The 25,178-nt window shown below is 36.5% G+C and overlaps 1 pseudogene; it reads right to left on the reverse strand.

Moving 5' to 3' along the window:
- Positions 1–2,378: 2,378 nt before the first annotated feature.
- Positions 2,379–19,839, reverse strand: LOC112754407 (protein SPIRRIG-like; annotated as a pseudogene).
- Between the last annotated feature and the right edge of the window lie 5,339 nt (positions 19,840–25,178).

Here is a 25,178-nt window from a genome sequence, read left to right on the forward strand (position 1 = left end):
TTTCCATCTTAGGGTTTCTATATCCCCTTTATTTATCAAAATATTTTTTTATTTTATTATAAAGAATTTGATTTTTTTTTTTACCAAAGATATGAAACTCGAACCCGCAACCTCTTAATTGAGTATGGGGACTATGTCATTTGAGCTATTACTCATGACAAGAATTTATTTGATACTGTCAAAATAAAGTAAGTTTATACGTGTACTGTACTACAATGCTCATCCAAAAATAGATATAATTATACGTCTGTATAAAAATATTTATAATGTCAATGCATTAAAACTAAACTCTATTATAAAATCTCAACAATGAAGAAAAACTTATATAACCTTAGCTTAACTTTAGATCTAGTGGTTAAAGAAAGTCTAGAAGGTCAGCAACTTTATTAAATTAGTCACTATGTAACCAACAAAAAAAAAAGTGAATTATTTCGTACCGTTAGATGAAATTTACACCATTAAAAACATCATTGATGGCTATTTGATGGTTCTAAATCACAAAAGTTGCTGGCCCTTTGATTCTTCCGTAGTTAAATTTGAGAAATAATAAAAAAATCTCAACATTACTTTATTTCTTGTATAAAATTTGAAAAAGACGGGAGCCAATAGAATATTGTACAATGGCTATTAGAGAGTATTAGAAGATATCATTAGTGTTACCTTTTCTATCGTGTAAGCTTTTGGATGAATGTATCATGACATTGTTTAGAGCTCAGATCCGAATCGGATGGTTATTCTGATATTATGAAGATATTCATTTTATAACTTATAGCCATTGTACATATTATACAAATAATTCATTAACTTCCTAACGCCTCATAAAATTTTTCTCAATTCATTTACTTTGACTAAAAGTAATACACCATACTTAGATAGAGAAAATAGTTTTTTAAATTATAAAAAAAAAAAAAAAAAAATAAATTATTAATTACGTTGAAAAATCGTTTCTTTCCAAAAATTCTATTTCGGAATAGAAGGTACAGACTCAATTATGAGTCGGATAATAGGTAAAGACAGGGGAGGGGGTGGGGTCGCTTGTTTAGAATTTCTATCATTTTAATAAATATTTGTTTTTGAATGGTCTGTCCTCTGTCTTTAGCATATACTTGTCAATTCAATTCAATGCTATCCACACTTGACACTACTCATTCATTATCAATCAATAATATACAAGCAATCACGTACATGTAAGAGTGTATACATGTATGTTATTTTTTGCTTGCATGCGTTGTAAGGATGGCTAAGTTTTAGAGAAATTAAAGGTAATATAGGCTGAGAAGTCTGCTTCATAGGCCTGTAAGATATGGACAATCCAATTCATTAGTTTATGGCCACTTGGATTCATGCCTTCGGCGTCCGAATTTGAATCCATTTAATTTAATTTAATAATAATTTTGTGCTTCTTCATTCTTGATTAGTGATGAGCTTTTTGCAATTGTTACACAAAGAGCTTCAGATCTATCTATATGTACATTAATTCAGTTGTTTTTACTTACATAATTAGATATAAGTGTAAATTATTTTACAATAATAACGTATTAAAATTAAATTTTACTTTAAGATAATTAAAGAATTTACTAACATATATTTAAAAACATATTGTAAAAATACCAAAAGAAAAATTTACTAAAAGTTATTGAAAAGATAACTTTTTATATTTCAAATACATTAAACACATAAAAACGTTAAAAAAAAATTCTGTATCATATTCTTAAAATATACTCTAAAAATACAAGATAGCTAAATTCTATATTAAAAAGTAATATAAATAATATTTTTCTAAATAAATTTGTTTGTCTGTATAATATTCATTGTACACTTAGAAAATATCATAACTCAGGTCTTAGTACATAGTTATACCAATAATCGATCCAATCAGATATTAGATAACTTATTTAACAAGATAAATATTGATTGAATTATTTAAATCAAACTAATTACTATAATATTTAAAAATATGATTATTATTAATTATGCAATATACTTTTTCTTTTCAAAAAAAAGCACCATGTGATATCTTATCAGGCCTACATCTATAATTTTCTTGTAAGGTGATGGTGAAATATAAATATCTCCAACATAACACGCTGCATATAACACATTTTCTTTTCAATAAACCATGTTACGTGTACATAAAAAAATTAATAAAATATGTTCAAAAATAAAATATATATTAAAAATAAATTAAGTAACACATATTTATAGATAAATATATATTAATTAATTTTTTATGTGCAGATAATTTAATTTTTAAAGCATTTATCACCTTAACTTTGTGAATCATTGTTTCCCGCAACTAGTGTGTTGTAGATCAAAGATCATGAGTTGAGTTCATCAATTATTATAATGTCAAAAATAATGAATTATTGAGAGCAAGATATTTCAATTTCTCCCTGTAGACCTCATTCTATTTCAGAGCATATCTTTCACTATACAAATTAGTCACATGCTTTAAGGCTTGCCTCATATATTTACATCGAAGTTCATCGTTACCCAAGAGTAAAGATGATAGTCAATGACCATGATATTTCATGAATAAATTACAAACAGCTGCATGAAATATCACAAGTATCATCTTTACCATTGGAAATATAAATACAACATACTTCTCTAACAATCAAATTATCCCCTGCAATGATCCAATATCTACATGTTGATTCAATATTCTCTTTCCCTTCTTCACCAAGCATCCTGCAATTTTTTCTAGACACGTGCTTCACCACAACCTCATGCATGCAGATTCACAGTCCTTGGGATCGTTTCTTCTCTTTGTAAACCATGTTCATCAAACTAAACTACAATCCCAATTTAGCATTTTTGTTTTGCAATCAAGAGACACTAAACCCAAGGTTATCATTCAACAATAATAGCTGGCTTAAAATCAGAGTTGGCAAGCTTATAACCAGTTTCACCCCTGATTCAACAAACCTCGCATACTCTCATTGGACAACGCCCAGGAAAGTAAATGCCCGCCAGAATCCCCACTCAACAACTGTTTAAGGTCACCAGAGAGGAGAAGGGAAGTAACAGGATGGTTATGAGACTTAAGAACTTTGCGTAAGACCAACCTGTATTCTGGTTCTGCACCTAAAATGGACAATCCAATCCCATCATCATCAGAAGATTTATCAGGGTTATAAGGGACAGAGCGGTGAATCATTTGCCACACCTTGACAGCTCCACTCTGATGGCCTGTTGCGTACCACCCCTTGTCCAACCAATCAGAGAACATACTGCAATTCACAGAGAGAATAGAATCAGATGGCAGTTGCGACGCGTTAATCATTGCCAGACAATCCCCATTGATGCTCCATACTGCTAGAAGAACACCAGCAGCAGTAACAATTTCTCCTGTCAAGTCATTGAGAAAAATTGCAGAAACTGCTGCAGGGAATTCTGGGAGCTGCCGAACAAAGGACAGAGAGCTGAGATCCCATATAATAACAGTGCAGTCATCCGATCCACTCGCTATAAGCATGAAAGGCTGGCTAACTTGAATGCATGTGATTCTGGCTGTGTGAGCAAAAAGTGGCCTCTCCAATATCAAGTGCCGCAGGGCACGTGGCCCAAAGGCACTCATTCTCCAAACGTTAAGCAGGCCATCATCTGCCCCGGTAACAAGAATCTTGCCATCATGGCTTACAGCTGCACACTGAATCTGATTACCCCCATGTAAATTTTCGTGTGTCGAAAGAAGCCTATCTTGATCATAGCTCATGAATCTCAAGCTACGATCAGGGAAACCCCAAGCAATATATGTCGTATATGTCATTGGTTTAAGCAAACTATTAGTTCTTGCTACCATAACTTTATCATTTTGAATAACAATTTGAGTGATAGGAGATGAACTTTTGCGTATCTCCTGTGAAACAAGATAAGTGGAATGTTTAAGGGGATGAGGAGGAAGCTTTCTGTCAGTTCGCCTTTTAACATGGGGCTTGATAAATAGTTGCTTTGGTGTCTGCCCGAAGTGATTAATTTGCGCTAAATTGAAGCTTTCAATGCAGGATCTTTTACAGAGTCGATGTCCACACTTCCTTCATATGTATAATAATAAAACACATTCACAGATGCCTCCGCAGCCTATTAAATGAACAGGGAAACAATTAAGATATTAGGATTAAGAATACAATAGAAATATTCCAGAAACATAACATGGAGGTGAAATAAAAACATTGAGAATTGACTCTCAGTCACCAGGCCATTTCAGTGTTTCACTTTGGTCATCTTTATTTAAACAGCACAAAAATTTCCACATTTTTTAGCAAAGAATTTAATCAACAAATAAATAAATAACAGGTTAGAAATGACTACAAAACGTTAAAATCACAAATCAAGGCATATGGCTGCACACTTGCATGCAAAACACCGATGCAACCAAAATGCTAATAGTGCACATTAAGACAAAAAGGTATAGTGGATAAAAGAGTGACTTAAAATTAGGCAGAACATGGGATTGTGTTATAATAATGACAACAAAACTTTCTCCGATTACATAAGAATGGCTAAAAGGACCAAACAAAGTGCAAGTGTAAATAATGTGTAGATCAGACTATCATAAAGCATAAATGTTTTTAATAAAGCGTAAAAACATCTTTGTCATGGAAATCCATCAGGTCCATATCCGAGGACTAATCAGATTAGATTCTTCATTTCGTATAAATAGGGGATTAGAGCAAGTGTGTCAGAATGAGAACTAAATGTCAACAATATAACTTCAACAACAACAAAAACAGAATAAAATAAATAACAATGCAACGTGCATGAACACGGAGAAACTAGACCCTCCCAACAAAACAAAACCCCCACCCCCAAACAAAAAAAAAAAACCCCAAAGAACCCACCTTCCCCTTTGTTTATATCCAAAATGAGGTCTATCCAATGATGCAAATTTTCTGAGACGTAATCAGATTCAAGAGCTTCCCGATGCTTCACAATGAACTCTCTAGCACTGCCTTTGGCCCATGGAGGCAAGATAATGTCCCCAACCTGAAAGAAAACTATCATGATTAAATTCACTAGTCAAAACATCAGCACTTTGGCGCTCATACTCTTATAAAATACTTGTTATGATTTGGCTTGGATAACCTTCTCGCCAGATTGTTTTTCTCCTAAATCAAGATTGAACCGGTTCTCCAAAAACTCTGGCATGTAGAAAAATTCTGGAATCAATTCCTTCACATCAGATGTGTTTCCCTTTCCAGCAGCACTTAACCAAGTATCCCTTACACTATTGAAAAGACGATCAGCATGGTCAAACTGCCCCCCCTGAAGCTTTTGATTCTCTACACTGAATGGGGGCAGGCGAATAAGATAGAATAGGACAATTCCAGCACTAGAATAATGAGATCCATAGTGAAACTTGGGTATCTCTGGATCATCCCAGCTCTCGTATCTAATATAGAATGAGCACATTAATGTGAGAATGCTTTAATTAGGGTTGCTACACAAATAAGTTTCTTGAAAATGTAAAAGCTTTACAATTTGTATGTCTTATATATGTAATTGCAGGATGATCTCAATTTAATTCTGTTTATGATCATAGATATTTGCTAGCATGCTTTTGGAACTCGGTGAAACAGCTAGCAAATTATTCCTAAGGTAATTTTATACACAATGAACGAGAAATTTCAACACAAGAAAATTATAAGAGCATGTGTAAGGGCCAACCTTTTTCTAAACTCATCTTCACCTTCAGGTGTCTGGCAACCCATTGGTTTATCAAGCCTGCGAAATGATTTTGGGTTGGACAAGTCTAGATTTTCACTCTCATAATCAGCAAGGATCCATGGAAAAACTGGATACTGTGTGAGATCACTATATCCACGTCCTGCCAGGGTGTTGAGATGCATGAGATACTGAAAATTGCTTATTTCTCCACTTTGCCACCTTTTTGAAAAGGACTTAGCCTTGAAAAGACGGCTACCTTCATTGCTTTCTTGTTTTGACAATCCTGAAATAGTCGTGTCCAACCTGACATGATGCAGACAAATCATTTCTTTTCCGTAAAAACAATAAATAAACATATACAAGCATCTAAGTAGATACATGAAAGCAAAGCTTAAAGGTATGGCATAACACCAAATCATCTTTAGAAAGACTAGTGCAGGAGATGTTGCACATTTCATGTCCTCACATTTGAAGCTGACTTGCAAGAATTTTTCAAAATTCTACCCTTTTATTTTAAGTTTTGGTCCTTATTCTTGGGAATGGATAATTGTGTTCTGCTATTCTCCTTGATTTACACACCCAGCGGACAGCATGTGTGCTCTATTTAAAATCCTTTTCTCTATTTGAGCTTAGCCATCGCTCTCCACACCTATAATTTTCTTTTCTTTCCTCTTGGGTTCTTGAATCTGATCAATATCCTTATTACTATTTTTCTAACAGAAATCTCTTCATCCATATTCCATAATGGTTTGAAAAACAAATGAATTATAGTATGCGAAAAGATAAAATAAATAAAATGTGTATTTAAATAATTGCAATATGCTTAAGAGTTTTACAATGCAAGGCATGGGCTACTCAATAGCATCCAATGTAAAATAGGCTTCAATGCTTCAAATGCCAAATGAGCCCAAGAAATCTGAATAAAATACTCTGTAAATTATTCAATCTTTCAACTAACCTAATATTATGCTAAATGAACACACACATACACAGAGGTCATAGATAGTAGATATAAGCAATAATTCCGAAAGGAAAAATATCACCAGCATTTTCTTGATCAACTGGGAAAAAAAATTGATGACAACAGTTTAAAATCTAAAAGAAAATATTTACGGGATTTATCTTACATGCTATTCCGAGGCAAATTCATGGAAACTAGGTTTTTAAATACTTCTTCCCTCTCTTTCTTGTGAAAAACCAAGAGATCATTGCATCCATCCATGCTGAATATTTCAATAGCAACAGGACGAAGCTGGTAATCACGCTTCAACATCTCATGAACACTATCAAGCTTCCACATGCGCCAAGGGTGAGGTAAACTCACATTGCTGTGTACTTTCTCCTTTCCCCATGCACCACCATGGTAGGCCCATGCCCTTCGTCCAACACATGACTTAGCTGTTGTGCTCCGTGACAAATTTGATTTCAATTGGAAATCTGAACTGCCAGTATTGTCTTTCTTAACACCCAAAGCTTGATCAATGACTGAAAGTTCATCTTCACATTTCTTCTCACAGAAGCACCCAGAGTCATCAACAAAGAAATTTTCAATAACATACAAACATAATTCACCTATCAAGAATATACCATCATGTTTGTCAAGTCCTATAACCCGTTCACAGTTATATTTATAGCGTATTTTCTCAAATGGTCCCAGAAAAGGCCTAATTAAGTAATCACCATCATTATGCTGTTCTTTATCATATATATCATCTGGTATCTCAACCACATCAGCTTTCAAGGTAGAAGATTGCATTGCTGATCCGATACCAGATCTTGCTGGTGTTCTTTCTTCTAATGGGACTGATACTACACTAGCCTTGGCACTAATGTCAAGTGCAGAATGGAGGCTAGTTTCATTCATACTGCTAGCTTTGTCATCCATCCACTCATGCCTGTCGGAAACTATGTCATCGGCATTATCCAACTTATTAAAGAAAGGTTCATTGAACAGCTCATTATCCAGACCATTTTGTCTGACCCCATCAGTCAGAAATTGAAAATTAGTTTCAGAATCTGAATCAGACGCCTCGAGGCCATTTTCAATTTGCACTTTAGACAGTTCTGCTTCCTCGATTTCAAACTGTCCACCAAGATCATCTTGAATGGTATCAATTTTTCGTTTGTAGCGCTCAAGTTTTTTTCGCATTCGGTATGGGCCTTCAATAGGACAAAGCTGCCACTGTGGTTCTTCTGCCAATGAGGATTTACTGAGCTGGAATATCCCTCGTTCATGCACAAGTTGATGGAGATGGTACTGCCACTCACTTTCAGCGTGCAGGACCCATCCATACTTGTCTTGCCTTACAATTCTCAATTCAGTAGACATTGCATCACGAACTGCATCCAATGCATACCTTCGCTCCTTTACTTGCTCCCAGTGTCTTAAATCCAGTTTTGAAGCTTCCCGAGATTTTTTCCCTACTTCCCTTTTACGACGACCTTCCATGCTTTTGATTTTCACTCCTGGAAACTTTGCTGACGCAGCAATATACTGCACCCACATTTTTGCAGCACACTGCTCCAACACTTTATTTACAATCTGTTTAGCATTGTGATACCACTCAAAAAATTCTGATGAACCTGTGGTCAATAATTTATCAAAACCTCCATGAAGTACATCAAGGCGCTGTCCTAGACTAGGCTTAACAACAAGCAAGTCTCCTAAGGCAGTCCTCCTATGTGCCAAAAGGTACTTGATCAAATCAACGGCAATATCCTGTACATTCGGTCTTTTATCACCGATAAGAGATATCAAATTCACACATAGACAGCTGTTAAAATCTGTATCAATATTGCATGGACAGAATATAATTCTTCTATTAGCAAACAATAATTGCAAGAATGTGCTGATGTCAATTCCCAAGTCATCTCGAGGAGAAGTAGCAGACATTCTCTTTTTTGTTTCATTTGGTATACCCAAGTGTGAAACGAGTTCATCCTCTCCTATACAAATTAAGAACGATGGAAGGAAGCAATATGATATGATTCGATTAGTGTTCTTAAGAATTGAATGAATATAGGCCTCAAGTTGCTTAGTTCCTCTAGCAATCGATAAGAGTCCCCTTCCCCCAGAAGAAGCTTCAATTCTACCATCTTTGTTTGCCAATTGCAGCATTGACAGCAAGAACTCGAGAGTTTTTAGCACCCCTGAAGGCTGAGGAAAAGCACCCATGTATACACGATCTACTATCATCCAGCACAAAGCATCCAAGTTCGAGGACCAGCGAATCTTATCCAATTTGTTTTCATCTTCTTCGTCATCACGCAGCAATTGCCTTTCAAGGAAGTTCATAAATCTGCTAAGGCACAGGCCCTGGAAGACTAACATAGATTCACCATCAACATTCAAAGGAACACTTTCCAAGATGTTCTCTATGACTTGGGATGCTTTCACCTGCTCTGTCACAAAATCAGAAAGAACTTCAGCAATAAAATCTAAAACAGCTGTTGCTCCTGCAATACATGGACCACCACCATAGCCAGCATCATTTATATCCAAAAGCACCTTTGAGGTAATAGCAAATGAAGCATTGGTGGCAGATGGACCATAAGAACTAGATTTTGGCTCTGAAGATGGATCAAAATACCCAACTGACGTGGAAGATCCAAAAGAAAGTGAGGGTGATAAAACAGATTTTGTTTCATTATGGCTTGCATTTCCCAGCCAGGATGTCAATGCAATAACTCGTGATGAAGAAGGTGTAAGAATTCTAGAGCTGGACCTTTCTGATAAAGCAGGAGAATCAGGTATGGAAAAGGATGCATAACTCTGGCAATCTGTTGAAGATAGAACCTCTAAATTGGACTTGGCACTGCGGAAACTGAACTTGTTCGCACTGAAGGCAGTAGATACTTGATCAGCATTATCACCATCAAAGCTCTGAATACTTTGAACATCTTCATGAATAGATTTATTTGACTCCAGCTCAGATGCAGTAACATTATTCCCTGATATCTCACCAATCATAGAATTTCTTGGTGCAGCTATTTCATTGGAACTAGTACTTAACTGCACAAGAGGAATGCTACCAATTCTAGTGGAGGTATTAACAGACTGATCCTGCTCGAGAGGTAAGCTAGAAAATGTATTCTGTGAACTGCAAGTATCATCACCTTCGTTCGTTGTTTTCTCTTCTGACACCGCAGAGAGTTCCTTTGCCATTTTAACAGCATGTGCAGCCCTGTAAGTCATAAAAGATTTGGTTCAATATAAAAGAATCTACTTTCAGTTGGACAGTGATAACAGCGACACAAACTTACAAAAGTCAATAAGTAGTTAATCAGAATATGATTACAGTCCACAGGTAGGAAATTGAACAGATGTAACCGAAGAACAATAGAACAGACCCAAAAGAAGATAAAGGAAAATTCATCTCAGAACTAACCTCGCACAAGAAAAATATAAGTCAATGCTGCTTTCTAGAAACTCGGCACGTCTACAAACAGCAGTAAAGGGGCGACACATCTTGGCAAGATCAACCATAAACCGAAGAACTGAAGTTGCAGCTGCAGGGGCTGATGCCTCTCCACCAATAAGGCGAGCAGCATATGTCTTGTGCATCAGAGCTTCCCCCTGAAGCTCACCAGCCGTGTCTGCATTTCCTTCCACAAGCTCAGCTACAAGGGAAAGATCCCCTGTTTGATGAGCAAGCATTGACTGCATGCTTATTCTATCAAAAGTAGATTTTGCCATAGCAATTGCACAGTCCAATAATTCAATGAATTTTAGTTCTGCGTGATCTCCATCATGTGGGATAAGAGCATGAAAGTCCAACATGCGGACCTCTGGTAACCTAGGATAAACTGGCTTGCCAAATATCAAACAGAAGAGAATATAATAGATGTCTGGAGAATCATAGAAACTTCGAAGCACCCGAGCCAATCCTTGATAACCTCCGCTGGTACGAAATTTAAGTGAAAATGTCGGAGAGGAAGTAAGGCAGACACCAAGTAGAGTCATAACCCATCTCATACTTGTGGGATGAAGTGCTTCATCAAGAAAATAAGTAATTAACTTAGAAGAAACAAGCTTATGCCACTGCTCAAGCAAATCTTCTGATTTTATAGTCACTTGTAGATCAATTAGCATTTCTAGCAACATATTTCTGACAATTACATGTTTCCCCATTGACTCTCTCATAATTGGAAGCCGTGGAGCCAAACCAGGTGGATCAAATGTCATAATGACAAATCTAACCACATTTTCAAGTTCAGAAGATAGAAAACCATCTTCTAAAATCACCCCAAGCAATTCAACCAACTTCTCTAGGACAGGAACTTCAACATCACCCCTTTGTAAAGTCACTAGTAAATGCTGAACGAGGTTCATTTGTCGCAAAATGGTAAGATTATGATTTTTGTACCAGTGCATGCACACTAAATGTTCAATAAATCCCAGTATTGAAATCTGGATTGAAACTGGGGCTGCTACCCATAATGTCCAATCTAACAAGACATGTTCAACCATGTCTACATTTGACAAGACAAGGCAATTTGAAGTTTCAACAACAATATCAACATTTTCCAGCTCTGAAATATGACTAAATGAATCCTTCTGTACAGAAAAATCATCCAAGTCTCCATCAGATCCAACTGAAGAATTATCGTCTAACTTTGATAAATAATGTTCCTCAAGATTGTTTTCCTGTAGAGAGGCAGTAGGAGACACTTTCGACTGAGTATTTTCCAACTTCTTTGGTTCAGAGAATGAAGCTTCACAAGCAGCAACCTGAAAGAATATCTCTAGACATTTTATGTCAAATAATGACATCCTACGATGTAGAAAAAGAGCAAGCAAATGGTATCCCCTATATGTTTGCATGTCCTTTAGATTTTGAGGGTTTTGATGAAGTGCACAGGCAAGCAATGTAAGGGCCATATGAAGCATATCTCTAGTTTCTGCAGCTTCAACAAGTGCAAGAACTAGTGACATCCCACCAAGAGGGCGAATTGTCTCCCCAATAACCTTTTGCTTGCATATATAAATGTCTCCATAGAGACGTCCAAAGCGTGGAATACCTGCAACCTCAAAAACGACAATAAAAATATTGAAAAGACAGCTCTAATAGGAGAAAGAAAAGAAAAGAAATATGCAACAGTTTCTACTTTTAGTTACCTCCAATAGGAGAAGCAGCTGCAGACACAGGATCAACCAGATTGAGCATTGAAAAATTACCCAACGATCGAATAAATTCTGTAGAAGTTCCATCAAATGCAAAAATAAGTTTCTTTCCTGAGAGTTGCAGAGAAAGGTTTCCAAGTCTATCCAGATCCCAGACAATTCCACTCCCATCAGCCTGCAAATCTCCCTGCTTGCTAGTAGCATCATGTCTCTGCCCATTAGTAGCCAAAGTCAAATCCGCATCTAAAGACTCCAAGATGGCCATACTACCACCTCCACAGGCCTGGTTAGGTACAAACTGCAGAAGATTTGTGTCCTGAAAGAGACCCCTATAGCCTCTACCAAGTATGTACATAAAACAAATACATCCAGGTGTAAGCACTTCCTCAAAAAGATAGCAAGAGCGTAATTTCCACATCAAGTTACTAACACTAGCATTACCAACTGAAGTCCCAATAGTGACTTGCAATGGTTTACCCACTGGAGATGGTGAATATCCTAATTTCTCAGTGTGTTTTAGCTTTCCATTCAGATATACACATGCAACACTAGCTTGGAAGAGCCCAGCAAGAGCATTTGGCTTGCTATGGATGACTGCAAGGTGATGCCATCTTCCTTCTTCAAATTCTATACAAGAAAATGAAAAGAAGCAAGAATTACTTGTTGCAAGAGTTAAAACACCATCCTCCTGGAGATAAAGTTGAGCATAGGTTGTATTTTCATTGTTAGCATCACAAACAGAAAAAATCCTTAACATATGCCGCTCGTGCAATCCATTAGAGCCAGATCGCTTCTTTGAAGGGACCGGTTTTGAAAGGTCCGTGTCTTTTGATTGTGATTTCAATAGGTTCCGAAACTGGAGCCAACAAACAAAGGAATAACCCGCAGCAGGAGGCCATAATCTTTCACCCAGGGAAACCTTAATGGCAGCATGCCCAACCTTGTTCATGTTCATCTCCACAAATGGTGCTAGAGAAACATTCTCAGAGGCCATATCTTCCATCAGAATTAATTTCTCCATTGTTTCAGTTATGGGACCTGCATTTTTTGGCCTCATTTGCAGAACATATCGCACAAGCATACGTAGTTCAGAAGCAGATAGCCTAATTAACAAAAATTATGCCTCATTGACATTTAAACAAGGGAGCACATTAAAAGCATTACAACTCTTATATTACAGTAATTGAATATGAACGTTACCTGTAGGAACCAAGTACTTCCACTATCTTTAATGCATAAGAAAGAAATGGAGACGAATGCGTAAGATAAGGGTAAATGGTCTCCAGCAAAATTTCCAAACAACCTATAGATATCAGAAAAAAACGTGGAAGAAACACCACTATACAATCATGGAGAATTGTAAACTAAAAGTTTAAGAAATTTGCATACCTATAGAGGTAAGGTTTTCCTGATTGAAGAGACTGGCACGAGCAAGCTTTTCAATTAACTCTAACATTTTTAACTGAATTGTGGGAGTAAAGAGTAACAATGATCGAATCAAAACTCTAATACCACCGGCATTGTAAACTCGCTCTTTATCAGGATTAATGGGACCCGATGGAGTCATTAGTAGATTATGAGACAACCCATTGTCAATATCATTTGATTTTGTGAAACCCTCAGATGTCCAGAATGGTGGAATCAGTATTTCAAGTGCAAGTTCCAACATTAACTGAATGACTTGTTTCTCATGCTCCATACAAATTAAGCCAGACTCAGAAAGAAGATCTAAGAAAGTCTGTGAAGATAAAACAGCATGCAACTTCATCCTATTTACAGCATTGTCAGATACACCAGCAGCTACAAGACGCAAGAGATATGCAAGTGCCTTAATGTAAACATTCAATTTTGAATGGTCCAATTCCACACCCTCACATTGGATGGCATGAAGTGTGGTAAGCAAAAGAGAAAATCCAGAAGCTTCTCCAAAAACCTTTTGAGCAGAGTGATTAACTCCAAGCATTCGCCACAAAGCTCCCATAGTGTCACATTTTGCATCAAGGGAAAGTCGGTATTGGGACCCTGAAGCACTGGTCACCATTCCACTTTTTAGAATTTCAACCAACTCACCTAATTCTTCAGGATGAGCCTGGTGTATAAGTTATGAACAGATAGTCATCATAGCTATATCAAATTAAGAAAAAAAACAATTTAATAGTACAATAATGTTGTAGGCATGATTCATCCTGAGACTTTTAAGACATCCAATTCATTTTCTTATCTGATTATAGCACTTATAGCAAGATTGTTGATGTCAAACCCTAGCCGAATTTTCAAATCAGAAATATTGGCAAGAAACAAAAACGTAAAAACAAAAATTGCCAGGAAACCTGTGAAATATCTTCAATTATGAGACAAGACAGTGTCCTGAGGACCCCTGGACGATGTAGATCAGACACCAGGAAAGGAAGTATGACAGTCACACCATTAGCTGAGCGAAATGAAGCTTGATTAGCCTCAGATTTCTTCAATAAAGATACCATGCAGTCCCAGGCAACAGCCACTGTAGCCTCAGCTTCAAAAATAGGGAACTTTGCAGCACCAGACTCCTTAAACTTGGGTGAAGTGATAACATCCTGACTGTCCAGAGAATTTTGGAGGCTACTAGAGCTATTTTCCTTTTCGAACAGATTGGTTTTAGTACGCTGTTGATGGGGACCAAAAGTCTTGTGTTGCTTCAAATCATCTAATAGAACTTCCAATACACCAACTTCACGCAGAACTTTCTTATACTGTTGATCAAAGGACAAGAGTTTTACAAAGAAAGAAAGTATTGTCTGCTTCAATTCTGATGTTATTGGTTGCTGAAATAAACAGCAAAGTGAAAGCAACTCTTGCTCAGGAACACAATTTACAACAGTCACAGCATACTCAAGAATTTTCAAGATTATCTCTTGCAAAGAGGAAGGAAAATCAGCCATATTAAGGATTAAAAGGGGAACAGTTCGCAATTGCTGACACAATTTATAGTTTTCTATATGGCCTGAAAAAATCTTAAACAATCTATGTAATACTTCGGCCTGCAGTTCCTGGCTATTAGCTTTGAGCAAAATCTCTTGTAGTGTCTGGACTGCTTCAAGATCCTTAATTTTACCATCATCCTTCTCCCATAGTTCATCTCCAGGCCAATCATAAGATAATGCATTGCTTCTGCTACGACTACTACCCTTGGTTTGAAAAGATTTAAAGCCCTTGCCTCCATAAGAATGTGGAGACTCATTTGGCCCTGTTTGAGCTAGCGTAACAAGAACATCTAGCAACCTAGATAATGTGGGTGAAAGGCATTGAACTGACTGAAGGGAGGAATTTTCTTGTTCACAGAAACTTTCTCCTGTGCTACCTTGGAACCCATCTGAAGGAATATCTTCATCATTAGACATATTAGAATTAGAAGAATAAAGGTGTTGACTATTTGTCATGTTCGAAACAGTTAGTGCAAATTGAACAAGGAACTGATATCCATGGGCATCATAAACATCCTCCTGCAGTCTGACACCACCAGCCTCTGCAAATAAAATATAAGGTATCAGAACTAGCCACATGCAATTCATATTGGGGTGGCTAAACAAGTAAACATAAAGCCTTGACAACTTAAACCAGATTTTAGCCCATGATAATTGCTACTAATACATCTATGGAAACCCCAGTCATTCTGTTTCTTTCTTCTTCTTCTTTTTTTCTTTTCGTCTTTTTTTGTGAAACATATTAAAATGGAAAACCAAAAATATGAACAGTAAATTACCAGGTCTATACGACAATGCCACACATGCAAGTAACAAATCAACAATGCCCATGGTATATGCAGAATCACCACTACGAGGATCAAATTCTTTCACAGCCAATAAAAGAATTTCTATCTGCTTGGAGGAAAGATAAATGACAAGATATTACTATCAATAAAGTAATCATCAACAATATAAGCCATTATCAATATTGTATTAGTATCATGCTAGAACAATGATATTGTACTTAAACCCCCTTTTGGCATAAAATTGATATTTCTTAAACACTTCAAACACTAATTTTAATGAGCAAAAAGAGCATCATAGCATCATCAGCCAACACAATCAATGAGACAATATATTTCAGACTCTACACCAAAGCTAGCCTCCCTTGGCAAGTATGAATCATTTATTTTGGATTTTTGCTACTATATTTGGCTTTTTATTTTCCTTTTGTTTCTATTTTTGTGCAGGATGGATCACCACCACCAATGTCCACTAATTGGGTCATCCACATGGATCAATAGAAGCAATTCCTTTCATATTAAGATTTCAAGAGAAAGTAGCCACAAGGGCACCCATGTAGCAGTAATCAAATCCCAGAAATACACCAACGCCAGCCAAGAGCCAGAAAGCACAAAAGCTTCTGTTCTGGGAAAATAAAATAATGTACCATTTCAAATGAGCCCATCATTCTCCTTAGAATTGGCTTATGCAAGTACTGGGGGGAAGTTGGAAACATTGCAAAAAAATAAAACAGTGCTCATAGTTACTAGTGGGATAACCCTCTTCTACTTACAAAAGAAAGTTGATTGAAAGCTAGCAATTATACCAGATGATGCTCTCGGATGTACTTGGCTGTGCTTCCATTGTCATTATCCAGAAGAAGACCAAGTATCTAAAATTATACAAGCAACAACATGAATATGCCACAAACAAAACCAGATCAAACTACAATATTCATAAAACATTTTTGAAGCACCTGCATAGCATGTCTATGAAGTTGAATACAATGCAATGGAAGAAGTCCTTCCTTGTAGCGAGAGAAAACTATCAAAGACCCATTGGACACCATTTGAAAAAGCAACAGAAGTGAGTCATCCTCAATCAAATTCTGTGCTGCTGATGGATGGCTTGCTAGTGCCTTCATGATGTGCACAACACTTCCCTCTACCTGCATAAGTAAAATAGTTTGAATGGGAAATATTTACAAAATAGCTTGAAAGTAAATAGTTGAACCCACTTCATGGAAAAGAGTACAAGACACTGGCTGTTGTTGCTGATGCAAAAATGACGTGCACAAGTATAACCCCCTGAGGACCCCTATTATTCACAAATAAATCAAGCTTTTCCAAAAAGGTTTGGGCTAAGGATATATAGAGACACAGATTATGAGATAACAGCAATAGGAACTTAAAATCTTTAATCAAATTTCATCACATAATTTATCAAAAGTCTTCACAGCTAAGGTTGTCACCAACAGAGTAAGAAAATATTCCATTTCCAAGCCTCAAGCAGCAGGCATGCAATGCAATGAACACGCGGACAAACAAACATAAACGTATGCATAGCAGGGAGAGAAAGGAACCTCAAGCTGGCGAACTTGCCCAACCTCGCCACTATCACATTTTTGCAACTCTGATGGCCCTTCAGCATTTGATTGTTGAAAGGGTATATCAGGGTCTAAAAAAGTGCTGAGAATATGAACAAGAGAGCAGAATATCCCGGAGTCGAGCAAAGATTGCTTGTCAAGAGGCTGAAAAAATATATATATACAGGTTAACACTGCTGCTTAGTTCTTGTAACGAAAAATACATTCTACAATAACCAGAACACTGAAAGATGGTCACATATATATATATATATATATATATATATATATATATATATATATATATATAATCATTAAAACTTGACAGATTTCAAAGTCATTGTTAATGGCAAAGCAGTCATCACTGTTGGGAATAATCAAATTTTTAAAATTTTAATTTAAATACTGTCTGCTTTTTCTTTGAGCAAAACTTTTGATTCCCCTCATTTAGCTGAATGAGTCGACACTCTTCACAACAGGGAATAAAAGTAATCTGTGGCTTTTTAAATAGCCATTTCTAAAGTAAATCATTAATTATTAAAGCATGACAACCCAAGATCTCCTTTCACCAATATTAACAAAAGCTGAGAATTTCATCAAAGCACAAAATAAGCATCAATTGAAAACAAACATGCATGGTTTCTGTCAAAATTTTGAGAAGCATACCCCAGAAACTAGGATTTCCAATGCAGACAATAAATTTGCTCCAGTGCTAATGTCCTTCTGCACATAAGGGTAGCATAGTGAATTTTAAAATAAATAATTAACTAAAGAAAAGGGCCACAATATTTCAAGCAACATCTAAGTCAAACCTTTGTGGCTTCAGAGAAATACTTTAAAACTTGAGTAACATCTAGAGATCTTTTTCTACTGCTGACTTTTAGCTTTTCTATATCTGTTACAAATGCTCTTCCAACAACAAAAGAGAATATATGGGCTTCAACTAACCTGTGCACCAACAACATCAAAAATCAGTTATCACACTCCAATCATGAAAATCTATAAGAAATTTTTAGATTCCAAAAGCATTGCAAATATATATATATAGGCAGGAAATATATTATCAGAAAGTTTTTCTCAAGATCATTGGAGAAAGAAATAGGAAACCACAAATAAACTCTTAAGTACTCAAATTTATCTTTGTAATATTATATATTTAAATTTACTCATAAAAGAATGCAAATGTAAATACTTCATCTTCTCCAACAGCAACAACAACATAACAAACTTCGTAGTTAAGCCCGTCTAGTATCTTATTGTTTAAGTTATGTCGATCAAATATAAGCCTTTTCACGTTCATCAATGCTTACATATGTACAGCTAAAAGCATAAGTAGCATTACTGTACCATGCACCAGAAGAGGGAAAACTAACAGTAATATGAGCTTCCAGTTAAACATTTTATGTGTGCAGTGTGCCTAACACAAACTCATAGTAACTAGCAACTCATCACAAGTTACCCTACCGCAAATAAAATAAGGCAGGTATAATACAGGAATACAATGAAGCAAAAAAGAAAATGTTTTGTTACCTTGTAAGTAAATGAGCTAAGTTAGAATGCTGCTTTACTAGTCTACAAAAGATATCTACACAAGAATTCAAGGCGGCTTCCTTTTTCTGCAAGTAAACGAGGAAGGATTAGCAACTCATCATTTACCGTAACATATAATACTAGATGAAATATCCACTAAACCATCGGAGAAACTAGACAAGGACAAGTAAGAACCTTCTCAGAGCTGGATGACCGAAATGCATCCCAAGATCTCTTGAATTCCAATTCCAGTTCATGCCTTTCCCTGATTTGAAGGTTGAAAGATCATGATCACAAGTACACCACAATCAATGATTGGAACTCATTGAAAATATAGCCCAAAAAAAAAGAAAAGAAAAAGCAGGACCTGATCTAAACTCTGTCTAGACTACTACATGATCATAAAATTTTACATCTTTGTAAGCATCAAGCAATGCACGGATTTGTTAAGTTAATAATTGGCGCATTTAAATTAAACTTAAAGCATTTGGTGAAGTCTTATGCTCGAATATCAAAATTTACAGGCGGATCCACAAAGCAGATGTAGCTAAGCTTCGATAACTGAAAGAGTAAAAACCCTACTTGCAAAAATAAAGCAGTGCAAAAACTTTGATATTACTAGCATTTGAAAGGGAAAACCTGAAAAGTAGCTAAACAGTCGCTGACATTGAAAAATAGGAACGACGAGAATTGAAAGGAAATGGAATGAGTGAATGAGAAGAGAGAAGAAAAGGTGAATGAACCTGGAAGCAGGAGATGAAGAGGAAGAAGAAGAGGCATTGGCATCGCGAAAAGTAGGGGAAGAAGCGGAGGAAGAAGAATGAAGTGGCGGTTGTTGAGTGAGACCAACCCTGTCTTTGATGTCCTTAAGCAATGTCACCCATTTCATCCTCGTCTTCCCCCAATTTTTTCAGATTATGCATGAAAATGCATCGATGACAATGGTGGCATCAATTAATCATAGAAGAAAGATCTAATTCTTAAATTAGTTTCTTTTTTTTTTCTTTTCAGGTTTTCAAGATTCGTATTTGATGTTCGTGTGTTTCTCTGGAAAAGAAGAAAGAAAGAAAATGAATTGAGAAATGAGAGAATGAGAGAAAGGGTTTGTTTGTGTTTTCTTCTGCCTGCGACTCTGCGTCTTACGTGATTGATTATTTTGGAACTTGTTTCTTCCTCCGTAATCTGCCGCGGAAAATAACATTATTATACTTTATGACTATGTTAGTTATAACTTAATTAACATTAATTAATTTATGATCACTTTTCACACACGTCAGCATCGAATCTAGATTCTACTTTCTTAAGATTTTGTTAATGTTAATAACAAAAAGTTAGAGAATATAATAGAGATTCGCGTGTAGTAACTTTTATGTGAAATTTATAATTAAAAATTATTAATTTTATATAAAAATAATATATAATTTTATTTTAAGTTATTATTTTTTTAATATTTCGAATAAAATTGACATATAATATATGTATTGTTGCTATTAGAAGGCTTTACACAAATAAATATATAATATATATTTAACTAGTGAGGCTACATAATTAATAATTTTGTTGTTAAGAGAATAATTAGAATAAAATTAGATCAATTAGTATTATTTGTATTTATATAACATATTTATATATTAATTTTAAGATTTTATGCTTTTATTACTTTGATTTTACTAGTAACTATATATATCCCTTGTATATTGTATTTTTTCTCATACTCAATAATACACTCTTTAGATTACTCTCTCAGTCTCTTGTTTCTAACATGGTATCAAGAGTTTAGGTTTTTTTTTTTTGTCCAGAAACAATTGGTTTCTAACTCTTTTATTTTGCTTCATCGGCAGTACTTTGTCCTCAGTTTTAGACTTCTTCCCAACGCCATCCCCGCCTTCTCCTCGTTGCAAGCTTTCTAATGCCACCGGAAACATAGCCGGACTCCACCAAACGTGCCGCCACGCGCCGCTCGAAGTTGCCTATCCGCGTGCAGAAGTTCTCCTTCCAGACGCCTCCAACGCCATTGGATCAACGTCCAGATCAACGGCTCTGCGTCTACCACGTGTCAGGCAGAATCTCCCCGACTCGTGCTCGACCCGCGTGCCCGACTCGATCTGCTTCGCTACCCGTGTCCGTGTGGCACCGCCCGCCCTGTCAGCACTGACGTGTTCTCCGCAACCAACCACGCAGCGCCACGTGTCCTCTCCTACTGACGCGGCAGTTGACATGCCATCCGACGTTGCAACTGACGTGGCAAGCTATGGGACCTTCCTTAAGATTTTTTGGTGAGTTCTTTTCAATTCTGCACTCCGATTTCTCATTTTCTACTCCGAAATTGCTGTTTTCTCTCCTCTCTTTGATCCATGTGTCTACTATTATGGAAAAGTTATATGTTTTTGCTGCCACAGACAAAAAGGGTAAATTCTGTCGAAACTATAACCGTTTCGGACACTTCTTCTCGAACTGTCCATCTGTTAAATGTCGCACATGCCACCAAAAAGGTCATATTAGCTACCATTGTTCACAGCTGTTCTGCCATTATTGCAAGCTCTCAGGACATTTGATTACTACCTGTCCTACTCGCCCACCACCTTCTGATCAACTCAAGTATCATTCTCGTCCCACCTTCTCTAAGATTGTGATTCCTTCTGCTATTGCTACTACTACTGAATCTACAACCTCTGCTCCTTTTAACCCGTCTCCTGTCTCTATCTAATATTGCGTCTCTTCTTCATCATCTTCTCTCCCTTTCTGGTAATACCCCTGCTGTTTTTTCGACCCCTCCAGGAAATTCTAAATGGTATTTTGACTCGGGTTACTTTAATCACATGTCTTTGTTGCGTAATCTTTTCTCGTCTCTGTCTACCACTACAAATGCACTTTTCTGTCAATACTGCTAATGGTTCCTTCTTGCACGCAACACACAAGGGTTCTATCTCCCAGTCGACTCTTAATCTTCCTGATACTTATTATATTCCCAAATTAAACTTTAATCTTATTTCTGTTGTTCAACTTGTTGATCTGGGTTTTGATGTCACTTTTCCCATTTCTGGTTGTCGTGTATAGGATCGTCGGATGGGACAAATCATCGGGACTGGACGTAAGGTCGGAAGGTTGTTTGAACTCGAGAATCTTCATATTCCTCCTGTGCCAAATATCTATGCTGCTTCTTCTCTATCTACCCTTCACTTATGGCATCAACATCTTGCCCACAGTTCCTTAGGAAAATTGCGTCCTCTTGTGTCTCAGGGTGTTTTTGGTCAGGTTCCTAATGAATCTTTTGATTGCATTTCTTGTCAAATTGCCAAAATAACATGCTTTATCTTTTCACAATAAGTCCCCTCTTGCTTGCTCTCCTTTTGATCTTATACACTCTGGTATTTTGGGCGCCGCTCCCACTGCTTCTATTGGCGAAGCTCGATACTTTGTCGTCTTTATTGATGATTATTCACATTTTACTTGGGTTTATTTGATGACTAATCGCCATGAGTTACCTCAGATTTATATTAACTTTGCCACTATGATTAAAACTCAGTTTTCCAAGGTCGTTAAGGTTTTTCAACGCGATAATGCTATGGAATACCGTGATTCCAAACTTCTAACCTTTATTGCATAACAGGGTACTTTGTCTGAGTTTTCTTGTCCTGGTATGTCTCAACAAAATGGCTGGGCTGAATGCAAACACCGTCACATTCTTGACTCTGTTCGTGCAATGATTCTTTCTTCTTCGTGTCCTGAGCGTACTTGCGGTGAAGCTGTTTTTACTTTTGTCCATGTTATCAATAGACTCTCTTCTTCTGTTCTTTGAGCATCTTTATCATACCTCCTCAGATTATAGTTCTCTTCGAGTTTTCGGTTGTATCTGTTTTGTTCTTCTTCAGTCTCATGAACATAGTAAACTTGAACCTCGGGCTCGTATGTGTTGTTTCCTTGGTTATGGCACTGAACACAAGGGTTATCGTTGTTGGGATCCTCTTTCTAAACGCATTTGTATATCTCGTCATGTTATCTTCTGGGAGCATCACATATTTTCTCGGTTCTCCTCCTTTGAGTCCATTCCTCCTACTCAGTCATATTTTTTCACTAACCCCAATGTTGATATTTTTCTAGTGATGATTCTACAGGTTCTATCTCGAGTCACCCTCTACAGTCTCCTGCTCTTTCGCCTTCTCCATCTCCCGATGATTCCAGACCGAACGACGATCTTGCTCCTACCGTCATGCCTCCTCATTCCACTCGGGTAAGAAATCTACCTCCTCATCTTCTTGATTATCATTGTTTTTCTACTATTCTTCATCAACATAAACCTAAGTTATTCAGAGAAACCTCCACAAATTCAAATTGGCAACAAGCAATACAGGAAGAAATATAGGCACTTGAAAAAGCACACACTTGCAATTTAGTTGATCCTCCTTCTAATCAGGAAGTTGTGGGAAGCAAATGGGTATACAAGATCAAGACTCGCTCTGATAGTTCTATTGACTGTTATAAGGCACGATTGGTTACTCAGGGTTATACGTAAGAGTATGGTATTGACTATGAAGAGACTTTTGCTCCTGTTGCTCGTCTTACATCTGTTCGAGCTCTTCTTGCCATTGCTACGGTCAAAAAATGGTCTCTCAGTCAGATGGACGTAAAGAATGCATTTCTCAATGAAGATTTGAAAAAGAAGGTCTATATGAAACCCCCTCCGGGTTATCCTTGTCCTTCTGGCAAAGTTTGTCTCCTTCGCAAGGCACTCTATGGACTTAAGCAAGCTCCTCGTGAATGGTTTGACAAGTTCAGCACTACCATATGAAATTTTGGTTTCACTTGCAGCCTTCATGAGAATGCTCTCTTCATTCGTAAAAGCGAACGTGGAGTTGTTCTTCTACTTCTGTATGTTGATAACATGATCATCACTGGAGATGATGTGTATGGTATCTCTGATCTCAAGGCGTCCCTTTAGCGTACTTTTGAGATAAAAGATCTTGGTTCTCTCAACTATTTTCTTGGTCTAGAAGTCATATCCACTGATGATGGCATCTATCTCTCTCAAACTAAATATGCTTCAGATCTTCTTCCTCGAGCCGGAATTACAGATAATTACACTGAGTCTACTCCTCTTGAGCCTAATGTTCGATTTACTCCTATGGATGGCACTGTTTTGGATAATCCTACTCTTTATCGATAACTAGTTGGAGGACTCGTCTACTTATCTGTCACCCGACCAGACATCGCCTATCTGGTTCATGTTCTTAGCCAGTTCTTGTCAACTCCTCATACTACTCATTATGCGGCAGTTCTTCGCATTCTTCGCTACATCAAATGCACCCTATTCCATGGCCTTTATTTTTCTGCCCATTCATCTTTATCCCTTCAGGCGTACTTAGATGCTGATTGGGCTGATGATTCCACTGATCGTTGTTCCACTACTGGTTATTGTTTGTTTCTTGGCGACTCTCTCATTTTCTGGCGAGCGAAAAAGCAAACATACACTACTCGATCAAGCACAGAAGTTGAATATCGTGCTCTTGCTGACACCACTATTGAAGTTATCTCGATTCGTTGGCTTCTGGAAGACTTGGGTGCTCCTCAGTCATCCCCAACTGATATTTTTTGTGACAACTGCAGTGCTATTCAGATTACCATGAACGCACCAAACACATTGAGATTAATTGTCACTTTGTTCGGCAACATATCCTTATTGATGCTGTTTGTCTTATTGCTATTGGAACACTGAATCAGACTGCTGATATCTTCACGAAGACTCATCATCCGACTCGTTTATGGACTCTGTTATTCAAACTCAAGTTGGTATCCTTAGCTCTCACTTGAGTTTGAGGGGGGATGTTAAGAGAATAATTAGAATTAAATTAGATCAATTAGTATCATTTGTATTTATATAGAGTATTTGTATATTAATTGTAGGATTTTATGTTTTATATTACTTTGATTCTACTAACAGCTATATATATATATATATATATATATTCCTTGTACATTGTACTTTTCCTCACACTCAATAATACACTATTCAGATTACTCTTTCAGTCTCTTGTTTCTAACATTTGTAATCAATATATAGATATTATGAAACAACAAATAAAAATAATTGAGTGAAAATAAATTCATTAACTATATCTTAAAAAGAACTATATGATTTATATATTATCATGTAATAAAAGTATTTGATTATACCATATAATTTTTAAAGAATTATAAATGAAAATTTAAACAGTATTTGCTTTGTAACTTGACAAGTAATTAGCGGATAAATTTTTTCTTTTCTTTTCAAAAGAGAAGAATTATTGAGTATTGAAAACTCGGATTAGATAGTAATGCAAAACCAGCAATAATTTAAAAAGCAGAAAGCATTACTTTTTTCTGTGCTAATAAAACACGCATGAACAGAAGCCGAAGATTAACGTATTCGAGCGCCATGTTTATGTTCGAATGATGAATCAGTTGATTAATTCCAAGAAAACGTGTAAATCTGCTACATACAAACAATACAACACAATCAAGAGCTCAACAACACATAAATATAACAGAGAATATTGTATAAATT

Source organism: Arachis hypogaea, chromosome 16, assembly GCF_003086295.3.
Source record: "Arachis hypogaea cultivar Tifrunner chromosome 16, arahy.Tifrunner.gnm2.J5K5, whole genome shotgun sequence".
In the NCBI taxonomy this organism is placed as follows: domain Eukaryota; kingdom Viridiplantae; phylum Streptophyta; class Magnoliopsida; order Fabales; family Fabaceae; genus Arachis; species Arachis hypogaea.